The following is an 11,949-nucleotide window of genomic DNA, read 5'->3' on the forward strand; positions in this document are numbered from 1 at the left end:
TGTTATTTGTTCATTTAATTGTTGTCTTTTAAAGAAGCATCTCAGTGGTGTATGGGTTTCTATAACACTCCGTGTTGGATCAGATTGAACGATTCGCGAAAAAAAAATTGCCTTCGCTGAAGCCATGACCTGGCTTTGACCTGACCATAGCTAATGAGCTTACAAGGTACATCTTAATTTTCGGCGCCAGACGATCCAATATCTAATTTCCACAGCTATGCAAAATTTGACGCGGCTACGCCGCGCCATTCGGAAACCATTCCGGAAACCTTCGGGGGTCAATTTGACCCGCACCCGAGGGGGGTCAAATTGTCAATAGGACGTCTTAAGGCTCCTTCGAAGGACGAAGGTTAAGATTGAATGCAAATCGTGAAGCTAGTGCACTATGAGCGCGTATGGTAGTTTACATTCATGTACACTGGCATGAACAGCGTTGTGCAGTTTGACTTTGTCAGAACAAGAATATATGTATGTCATGACTTGAACACAGCCTGATGCAGTTCCGAAAGTCTTAACAGGGAAAATAGGTGCTGACCATATTGCACGTGCCAACCTGTTATTTAGGATCACAGGACCGGGGTTTCCACTATACCTCCCATGACGAACAGAAACGAGATCATTAGTAGCAGTAAATTCACTCTGAGCATCCTTGCTGTGATTGCAAGCTACGCCATATGCTGTACGTGCGATTATGATGAATAGCAGCTGGCAAGGAAGTGGAGGTAGAACATGATACCAATCCAATCGGCGAAAGAAGAAGGATAAGAGGTGACAAGGCTGGCGGCTGGGGTATAAAGATCCCCGCTGATACAAAGGAGATAAACGGAAAGTAAAAGTAGGGCAGTGACGGCTGTGGCAGCGGCGAGTTGACGGTTAAGAAATAATATATATATATATATATATATATATATATATATATATATATGACATATTAAGTAATATATATTAATAATATATAATAAATATATAATATGTGAAGCACGAGGCCAATCGAGACCAAACGACTTTGAGGCGGCTGGAGAAGTTATACACTCCCTGTCAAATGTTGATACGCGCACCCGACAACATATCAATACAAACACAAAACAAATCAAACTGCATGCCCACGGATACACACAAACACACACACACACAAACGCACACGCACACACACCCACACCCACACCCACACCCACCCCACACCCAACACACCCACCCCCCCCCCACACACACACACACCCACACACCCACACACGCACACACACACACACACACATACACACACACCCATACCCACACCCACATCCACCCCCCCCCCCACACCACACCCCACCCCTGCACCCCCCCACACACACCACTGCTATATTTCCAGCACCAATGTGCGACACCACAGCGAGGTTCGCCGACCACGCTTCCTTCGATACGACAGAGGAGCGGTGCTACCGGCTTCTTTCATTCCTGGATCACTGAGCTCCTGCGGTGTGTTGAGTAATACATGCTGCTTGTGCTGTACGTGCACGGTATGTACTCTGTCGTCCAAAAGTAAGAACCGGTATGCTATTTTTTGGTCATTTTACGCTTGTTATGTCATCTAATACATCCGCTCACGCTGGTTTCGATTATTTAAACAATCGGTTGAATTTTTCACAAAATTTAGCCCATCTTTAGCCCATTCTTTTTATTTCAAGTGCATGAAATTCCAACTATTGGCTTAAATATCCGAATGCAGCATGAGAAAGCGAAGCAGATGACGTAAAAAGCGCAAAATGGCCCGCAGCTAATCTATGGGATTTTTGCCTTTGGACGGCAGCACAACATACAACACACAACACAACATGCAACTACTGGGACAGTGCTTCACCAGTGCAGCGCACGCACACCGCAGTGTCAGCGACCCGAACTCCAGCAGGTGAGTCAGTTGATTCCGGCTAGCCGATCCTCGTCGCGTGCGCTGACCTGGGATACGGCTGGAGTCCCACGTGCCTGTGGTTAGTGCCCATCAGTCACCGACCTCTCCATACAAGCCCCTGCTGACCGCAACGCTCTCGCGTCGCTACCACGGCGAGGGCTTGATGGCATCTGTCAGAAGCCAACCGCACGGCGAAGGCTGGGCGCCTCGTTTCTCCGAGCATGGCAGGACGTGTTAGACTCTAAGCCGAAGGTCCTGCTTTGTTCGGTCCGAGAGGTAGTGAAAGTGGGCCGAGTGATTGCAGTGGAGGACAGGCCGAACTGGCCTTATGTGAACAGTGTAGACGTTCCATTTGGAATGAGCGCATTTCATTGGTCTGAACAGTGAACGCATTCCATTCGTCTTAACAGTGAAAACATTTAATTCGGAATGAACACATTCCATTCATGTGAACAGTGAACACATTACATTTGGAGCGTTTCACATTCCATTCCGAGTGACTGCAGTGAAGGACAGGATGAACTGGCCTCATGTGAACGGTGAAAACATTCCATTTGGAATGAGCGCATTCCATTCGTCTGAACAGTGAGCAAATTTAATTGGGAATGAGCACGTTCCATTCATCTAAACAGTGAACACATTCCATTTGGAGCGTGCTGGTCCCTGGTCTGCTCAGCACGGCCCAGCTAAGTGGAGGCCTTCGCGTGTAATGATTTCTTTATCTAATCCACTTACTATTTATGGGTTGTGTCCATACCCACCCGCCACCCAATCGTGGTCTGTTGTATCCACCTGATACCCAAACGCTTACATTTTTTTCAGTTTATTGGTTGCAAATTATGGACGAGTTTCAGGAAAGTTTACATCCAGCCCTGCGTTGATATTTACAAAAGTTGCGTGCGTAGACCTGATGGTGATTAAAAGGGATGCAAGAAGCACCATTCTGTAGTATTTCTTGAGGAAGCTGTAGCTGGGAGCGGTGGAGGTGTGTCGGCTCGTGCGTTTGTCTCTGGGCCTGTCGGTCCCGGGTTCGGATCCCGGCCGCACCACTGCCACATGCCGCATGTTACCTGATAAAGACATCCCGTTCATAAATGGCACCGGTAGTCACTGAGGCGTTAGGCCCCAATCAGAACAGAAGTAGCTGTAGCCGACATGTGTGACCGTCTTACCCATGCCCGTACCCAAGGACGGCGCCAGGGGTTTTCAGTTGGGGCAGGGCGCTTCCAGGGCGAGCCGCTGCCCCCCCCCCTCTCCCCAAAGGAGGCCTCCTGCACAGTGTCGTATTTAAAGGGGGAGGTAATGAGAGCATTTGCCCGTTATCGAACTGTTGCATGTGTAATATCAAAGCAAATAAGTATCGACAGCAAGAAAAAAACAAAATGAGGCTTTTTGGTTATTCAGGAAAGGAGCTCGCTGACCTAAAACAGAGTCCCCTGTTCCACAAAAGGGCCTCCTAATGCAGAGTGTCATATTCCAGGGATGCTTGCGATTTACGAAGGGGCTTCCAAATCTAGTCAACGGACCTCACTATCCCAAACAGAGTATCCTGATAAGGAACCGCGGTCATCTGATGCTGGAAAGGGATCTGTTGTTCCAGGAATGAGGGCTTCTGAATACCGAGGGTGCCTCCTTACCCAAAACAGGGCCTCCTGTTTTAAAACAAGGGCTTTTCAAACCAGCAAAGCCTCCTGTTTTATAACGAGGAATTTGCGAGCCAGCAAAGGTGTTCTTTGGCTCAGCGTTGGGCCTCCTGATATAGATCATCGGTCACCTTATTCGTGAGGGTGACCTCCCGATTCAGATTGTGGGTCTCCTGATGAAGCAAAAGGTCTTGTCTCCTGAGCCTAATTGATTACGCACAGCTCAGTTATCGGGTCTTTCTCTTCAATGCCTTGAGTTTGGAAAAGGAGGCACACGTTTTTTTTTGGGGGGGGGGGGGAAAACCATGTCGTTTCCACCGTGCATACCGGCAGAGGGGAGGGCAGCTTCCCCGCCTGCGCCACGTTTCCACCTCCCGCGTCACCCCTGCCCGGATCCATACCCGTAGTTTTCCGCAAAACCGTGTCCAATGCAGCACGTTACCTAGTCTGGATGACTACTCCGTGCTTACCTAGTCTTTCAAGTCCCTTACCTTCAAGTTATCCCGTGTGCTTCACGATTCTTCGGTCGTATATGTTAAGAATCGCCAGCCATGGGACGTTGGAGTTTCTTCTGAACATATTCTGGACGAAGTCCAAGTTGTTTTTATCAAATGCATTTCGAAAAGAGTGTACGGTTCTTTTGCGCTTAGAGTGATTGCGAGCAAGCAGGTGCGGGTACCCTGAACTCGTTAAACAAGTTATACCGCTTAGGTTCTAATATGCGACCTTGCTGCAATATGCAAAGTTCGTCTGGCTGCTAAAACATGGAGGAGTATTTTTCTTCCGGCACAACGCTATGGCAGAGCCGGCGGACGACGAGACGACGAATGACTTATCAGCACCCTGGCGTTTTCCTTGTTTCTTTATCTTATGCGGTACATGAACAAGCATGTTCTCATGGACGTTCATTCACTGATTACAGCACACTGGCACGTTGGACCCAGTGCCGCTATGGAGCAACCAGCGGAAGGGAATGCCTACCGATGCACGTAAAACCCCTCCATGATATACAGACCAATTGGCTTGCATATCGTGTCATGTGCATGTAACGATTGTATCCTTGCGAATTTCAAATCACGCGATACAGGTGCATGCCATGCAGCCTATTTGACTTAAGCTGAAGCGCTGAAGGATATGGAAAAAAGAGACCTTTATATCTTTAAATTTTGAACTGAATGCTCTTACATTCCTAGACCATCGATATGTCAAATGGAGTTGTGTGTAGCTAACACTTTTTCCATACAAGAACACTCTCGTCAGAAAGTGCAAAATGCATGCAATGAAAATGAGAACTTCTCGCTCTAAGTGTGCCTCAAAATTTTTATACCAAGAGCGGACGAAAACACCCTCGTTACTTGACATGTGTGTTGGCCGTTACCGACTGCACTTGCGTGTTGATACACTATGGCAGTGCATTAGCTCATGCACTATGGTATTGGATAACTCCACTACTCGCGTGGTGGAGCTATCCACGTATTCAATCGCCACGAAAGGGTGTTTTACGACGGTCTTCCTCATGCGGCAGCCGTCCGCCAGCCGACCAAACACCTGTAACATCATACGCCGGCCGGCCAACCACAGGGCATTTCGCGGGGAGTCCCGGAAGTCTGATGTCTGCAGTGCTGTTCGGTTTTCAAATAACTCATGCCTTAGCTTAAAAATGCCTTTGTATCCAGGCGGAGCACCGAATCTAATAAACGACTGAAGGACCGAACCGAGGTGCCGTGGGCCTAACCCCTGCTCTTAGATTTGTCTTGTTTTTGTTTTTAGGGGGAGAGTAGAAGGAATGCTTCTAACCTTGCATCTGAAGCGTTCTGGCGAATGCCCGGGTCAACGTTGCGGGGGGGGGGGGAGGCAGATGCTCTTAAGTGCAGATGCATAGCGCCGCTCATGTTATGGAGTAAAATGGCAAGCGGAACCGACAAATATCGATCGAACTACAAAATATTTACGTAAGTTGTTCAGAGCATTAGCGAGGAACATTATTCACAAGGGTAAGATAGCAGTATGAGCCTCTTTCCCCGAACAAAAACCTGAGAACGGAGATATAGTTGGCTTGATATGTCGGCAACATGCCTCTGTCGAACTGCTATTTGAACTCAAGCTGTTGACCCCAATAATAACCCTCTTTAGAAACGTAACTCGCTGACTTTATTGACTATTTAGTGACTTTTTGGACTTCTGCTATTGTTTCGATAAAGGCATGTTGCCAAAATATCGACCCAACTATATCTCCATCCCCAGGTCTTTGTCCGAGGAATAAGGCTAACACTACCGTCTTATCGACACGAGATCCAAGAGTGCAAGACTTGGGGTCACGTTGTGCGAGTGGTCTATGGCGACCTATTGATCCAAATACCGATCGTAGAAGACATGACAATCCTGCTGAGTGATAGGTAATTAGGTCAGCGAGCTACGTTTCTGAAGAAGATTATCATTGGGACCAAGAGCTTGAATTCAAGATGTGTAACTGACGTACGGTGACCACATGCCATTGATAGATCACGGGGTGACATCGTTATGTAAACAAACCATGGAGACCGCAGGAAGACCGCAGCTTAACACATGGCTCCAGTGCATCAATGTTTAATCACACTCTGACATAACATGCTTAGAGAAGAACTGCAATAGATTACTGACCTGACTTGATATGAACTTACAAAGTACACGCGATTCTGATGTAAGAGAACACATTGCAGACTTGATGAGGCAAGGACAAGCAGTTTTCTGTTGCTGCCGGGCTAGTCATGGGGATACCTACCTTTCCCACCAGTGGGAGGGGTAATCGCCATGCCTTATATGGCAAGTCGTGTCGCCATTCGTGTGGCTTGTTGACCACCTGCTCCCAACTCCGTCACAAGCCACGTGATCCGACTACGTGGTGTTCAATGGGTCGTAGCAGCTAAAATGCCGTGGTCCCCCTTTTTCAAACCCAAGCGCTCCACTAAACCCGCAGCCATGTGGCTGAGCTCCACCCTAGAGGCACACTCTGTTGAAACAGAGGGCTGCAGCCGCTCGTCTTTCTCGTACATACCGTGACACGCAGTCAAGACCAACACAGGATTCGATGGCCCATGTGGCTTTCATATCACTCTCACCAGAGAGTTTCCTGGTCATTGGTCCAAACTCTCAGTCCTGAGCAGTTCCACATGTAACGCATGTAAATGTCACACACACACACACACACACACACACACACACACACACACACACACACACACACACACACACACACACACACACACACACACACACACACACACACACACACACACACACTCACCCACACACACTCACACACACACACAGACACACACACACACACACACACACACACACACACACACACACACACACACACACACACACACACACACACACACACACACACACACACTCACAGACACATACACACACACACACACACCACACACACACACACACACACACACACACACACACACACACACACACACACACATGTAAACCACATGTCTAAATATCAGAACTTGGTGATTCCGTGCTACCGGCTGTTCTTGCACCAGCGTCATTTAAACGTGGATACTGACCCTCCATTGCGCTACTTCACACGCCAGCAAATGCAGCATGGCGCCGCACGCAGTGGGTGGTGGTGTGTCCCTGTACATTGACCCAGTCGCCTGGTCCCTGCCTTGGGTTTTTCATGTCTCCCGTCCTGTCTGTGGCATTTCTTGCCCCGCTTCCAGGCGACTGGGTCACGGTGCGGGTAAAATTTCCAGCCAAAGTTGCGACAGGCCCGACCTCTAAAACAATCCTGCCGGATGACGCGATGAGTCAGTCCCGGCAGAATCACAAAAAAACGGATAAATCCTGCAGGCCGGCTCTGGCTCGTGGCCTTGCTATCTGGTGCACAAAACAGCCACCAAGCTGGTCTGGCAACGACCGTCCTAAGTCCGTGTTATTGTCGGAGAGTGTAGGGCATGTTTCCATCGCATGCAGTCTTGGATGCCGATACGTGAAAAGTAGCATTATGCCCACTCAAGGGAGTGTTTCACCTTTGTATGGGGTTCTGAACTGAAGAAGCCATCTTGAAGATAAGTCGGTGCATTTCATAGCCCTGCCCTGCGTGAGACCTAAGCCCTTCTAGCTTCTGAGCTACACCCCGGTGAGCATGTGCAGACTATTTCAGGGTCATTCAGGCACGCATGACGCCATATGAATGTCATTGAAATCCTGCTGTCCCACTGGCCATGCAGCGTTTAAGGCCAAGAAGAATATAATCATCCAATAGTTCATATCTAGAGTATGTGAGCGAGTTTCAAGTAAAACGGACGCCAATTGGCTTTCAATCGATGTTGAGCAGGCTGTGCAAGTTTCAGTCACGAGTGACGTTTTTTGATGCATAGTACAAAAATTGTGACATGTGTACTGGCTTTTACAGAAATCAGACTAATATACAAAAAACCTAAAGGGAACGTCTCACAATTGTATAGAGTGTTGGGCTAAAATAGCCATTCTGAAGATTATTCAGTGCAGTTCACAGCCCTGCCCTACTTTAGACCTATACACGTCTAGCTTCTGAGCTATACGCCCTCGAAAATGTGCAGACTGTTCCGTGCAGACTATTTCAAGACCACCCGGGCATATTTCACGCCATAATAAATTCATTCAAATCCTGCCATTGCATTGGCCATGCGACGATCAAGGCCAAGTCACATATAATTTCAAGCCGTTCATAGCTGGTGTTCGTGAGCAAAATTTCCCGATATAAGAGCCATCAATTGGCTCTCAATCAATGGTGTGCTAGGTACGATGGCGTAGCCAAACAATGACGTATCGAAGAGCATATTTAGAAATAAATAAATTGTGTGATGTTGGTCCCCGCCGGCTCTTCAAACACGCTCCTAATATAACAAGATGTTGGGAAGGTGCCTCTTAAATTGTAATGAACACGAGTTGGGATAGGATTCTTTACCACGCCGAGTTGGCACTTCCCATGGCATCGTCGTTCCAAAGCTGCAGCAGTCCTTTGTCCTAGTCGCGGAGTCGACGGTTCAAATCCGGCTAAATGATGTTTTTCACTGCTCATCCGCAATCGGCCCTGCAGATTGCGATTGTTGTGGTATGGAATACCACATCCGTCTTAAACAAGATAGTACGTGCTGCCATTTCCCAGCTGATGAGAAGAGATCTTGCAGCTTTATCGAGGCCATTAAGTGCATAACTGCGTCGCTGAATTACAATACCACCACCAGCTTGGGTATCTTGATAACGCATTCAAGGTGTAAGTTACCATCAGACCTGTTACACTGTTTGAGGCATTCATCCAGATGGTCCAGCAACGTTCGTGATGTAATCAGCTCACTCGGAGCACGACGAAAACACCCACACAGGCATACGTTCGAGGCAAGCTTTCGTAAACTTCGCAAATCGTGTCAGTTACAAGCCCACGTGGTGACCCAATACCATCGGAGGCCCACCCACCCGTGCTGCGTGCATAGCGCGGATGGATGGGCCTGCGGTGAGACGCGTCCGGCTGATGACACTGTGATATTTGGCCGGGTCCAAGCCGCTCCTCCCAGCCTGACCCGACTGGTGGCGCTGACAGGCGGACAACCGGCGAACTACACTCGACGCGCCTCGCCGGAATCGATCCGGCGGCGGCGCGGCTTCGGCCGGCGGCGGTGTCGGCGCGACTTTGATCGTCAGTGTCGTCGGACGTCAGTTTGACACTGCGCGGTCTCGCCACGAGGGTAAGAGTCCGAAACGTGGCGCTGCGCAGGGCCCAGGGACGCCGCCTCGTGCTGCCTGTGTCGAGGTTCACTGCTGCCATACAGCAGCCAGCGGCGGTAAGCTGCGACAGGTGAACTGTTGCGATGCGCTGCCATCCTACAGGCGACTGATGCCAAAATTTCGGCAGTGTGGGCCCCGCCCGCTGAGGACAACACTCTGGGTGATGTGTCAGTGAGCCAACGCGACCACAGCGAGGTCGGCGTCTCGCAGGACTCTATTCAAACGTCAATCAGGCGGCTCGGCAGGCCGTGCAGCGGATCGACGCCGTTGCCTAGCAACGAGCCATACCACGCGACCGGCGTTCGTTTACGGCGTCGTGGAGACGTCCAGGCAGTGGCCGTGCGCGCGGTTAGCCCCGCTGGCCGTCAGGATCCAGAGCCGGTGAGCGGGTCTCGAGCGAAGCTCCCCTCCCCACCGTCTGAAGGCACGTGACCGCTCGCGGCCCGGTCGGAGTGTCCCCGTAAACCCCGCACGTTCCGTTGTTGCCTCAGCTGTCACCGAAGACCCGCTGTCACCTCAGCTGTCATCGAAGCCACGCTGTCATCTCAGCTGTCACCGAAGCCACGCTGTTACCTCGGCCGTCACTGAAGCCTAGCCTTCACTTTAGCTTTCACCGAAGCCACGCTGTCACCTCAGCTGTCACCGAAGCCACGCTGTTACCTCAGCCGTCACCGAAGCCCAGCCGTCACCTCAGCTGTCACCGAAGCCTTCTGTCACCTCACGTCTGTTCCGACAGCGTCGCAGAGGATCTGGCCCTCAGCTGCGCGTCGTCGCCTGACTCAACAGCCTCGTCCCAGAGCAGCCGCAAGCTCACGCGCGGCCGCCGCTTGTCCGACCACCTGCGGGCGCCGACCGACCACGACCGGCCGACCGGCCGACCGACCAAACGACCGACCGACCGACCGCGGCGATCATGGTGCGCGTTTGTGTGGTCGGCTGCGGCACACTGGGCCTGAAGGTGGCCGGCGCGCTCTGCTACTTCGGCCACACGGTGCGCGCCTGGGACCGCGACCGCGCGCTCCTCGACTCGGCGCACGAGCGGCTGAAGCTGGACCGAGGCCAGCTGCGGCGCGACGGCCTGCTGCTGCAGCCGACGTTCGCCGGCCGGCTGACGCTCTTCGCGCGGCTGGAGGAGGCCGTCGCCGAGGCGCGCTTCGTCTTCGAGTGCGTGGTGGAGGACGCGGCTGTGAAGCGGCAGGTGTTCGCGCGGCTGTCGGCCGCCGCCGCCGGCGACGCCGTGCTCGCCTCGTGCACGCTGCACGTGCCGGTGGCGACGCTGGCCGAGCGCGTGGAGCGGCCGGAGCGCGTGATCGGCGTGCGGTTCCTCTACCCCGTCTACTACGTGCCGGAAGTGGAGGTCACGCTAGGGCGTGACCACGAGCAGGAGCACGCTGGACAGCCGTGACCGAGTTCCTCACGCACATGGGCATGACGCCGTTCCTGCGCTGTGGCTCGGAGCCGGTGATCCTCACCGAGGAGCAGCGCGAGCAGCGGCGTCACTGGCGGCGGCGCCGGCTCGCCGCCGTCATCGGCGTCGGCAGCACCGAGCGCCAGTACGCGCCCGAGCTGGCCTTCATCGGCAACCTGGTGCCGGCGGCGGAGGTGGCGGCCGGCCGCGGCGCCGGTCACGACTGCGCCGTCTGCATGGACGCGGCGCGCGACTGCGTCATGTCGCCCTGTCACCACCTCTGCACGTGCTGCCGGTGCGCGCGCATGCTGCGCAGCCGTCGCGACGGCTGTCCCATCTGCCGGCAGCCGATCCAGGACTTCATCCGCGTGTACATGTCGTGAGGCGGCCGCCGGAGCCGGGGCGGACGGTGCACCGCGCGAGGCGACAGGTTCTGGGCTCGGTGGTGTCTGGAAACTGGAGGAACTGCATCGCGGTGGTGGATAGCCGTGCCTGAACGGTCGTGGCAGCGTGTTTGCCGAGATACAGCCCAACTTGCGAAGCGAAGCTGTCGAAGACACTCGCGGTGGCAGCAAGTGACGTCTATGCCGTAAGCGCGCCTCTTGAAAAGAAGACTGACGTTGCCACCAAGTAACGCCTAATCAAATTTCGGGACCATTCAGGAACGGCTATAGCCTGCATTGAAGCTTGATGCAGCACTGTATCGCTTCATTTCAGACACCAGTGCTCGAGTGGAAAATGAAAAGAAAAGCGAGATTATAAACAACTATAGGACTTCGATAAAAATATTGAACGATAAGAAAGTAGGAAGGATCTCTCTCTCTCTCTCTCTCTCTCTCTCTCTCTCTCTCTCTCTCTCTCTCTCTCTCTCTCTCTCTCTCGTTCTCTCTCTTCTCCCTTCCTCTCTCCGATGGAGAGCTACGCCCATAAGCGACACCTTCCAAAAAAGACTGGGAGACTTGGGCACAAATTTGAGTTTTTCAGCTTGTCTCTTCATACCTCGCCGACAGCCCATGCAACAATTGTAGGAACCCATTGAAAATCGAAGACCTTCAGTTTAGACAACCATGTTAGTAGCCCCGCCACCCCAGCTCATTCCAGCAGTTCCCGCTCGTGATAACAGGGTCATCAAATCCGTCCCAAGCGGGCTGTGGTCACACTGCGACCATGACTCAGAGTTGTTGTTAGATAATGACGCATGCCACGCTACTTCTCGCCAATCGCAGCACAGTCCAACG

This window comes from Pollicipes pollicipes, unplaced genomic scaffold (genome assembly GCF_011947565.3).
Source record: "Pollicipes pollicipes isolate AB1234 unplaced genomic scaffold, Ppol_2.1 Scaffold_7262;HRSCAF=8765_pilon_pilon_pilon, whole genome shotgun sequence".
Taxonomy (NCBI): domain Eukaryota; kingdom Metazoa; phylum Arthropoda; class Thecostraca; order Pollicipedomorpha; family Pollicipedidae; genus Pollicipes; species Pollicipes pollicipes.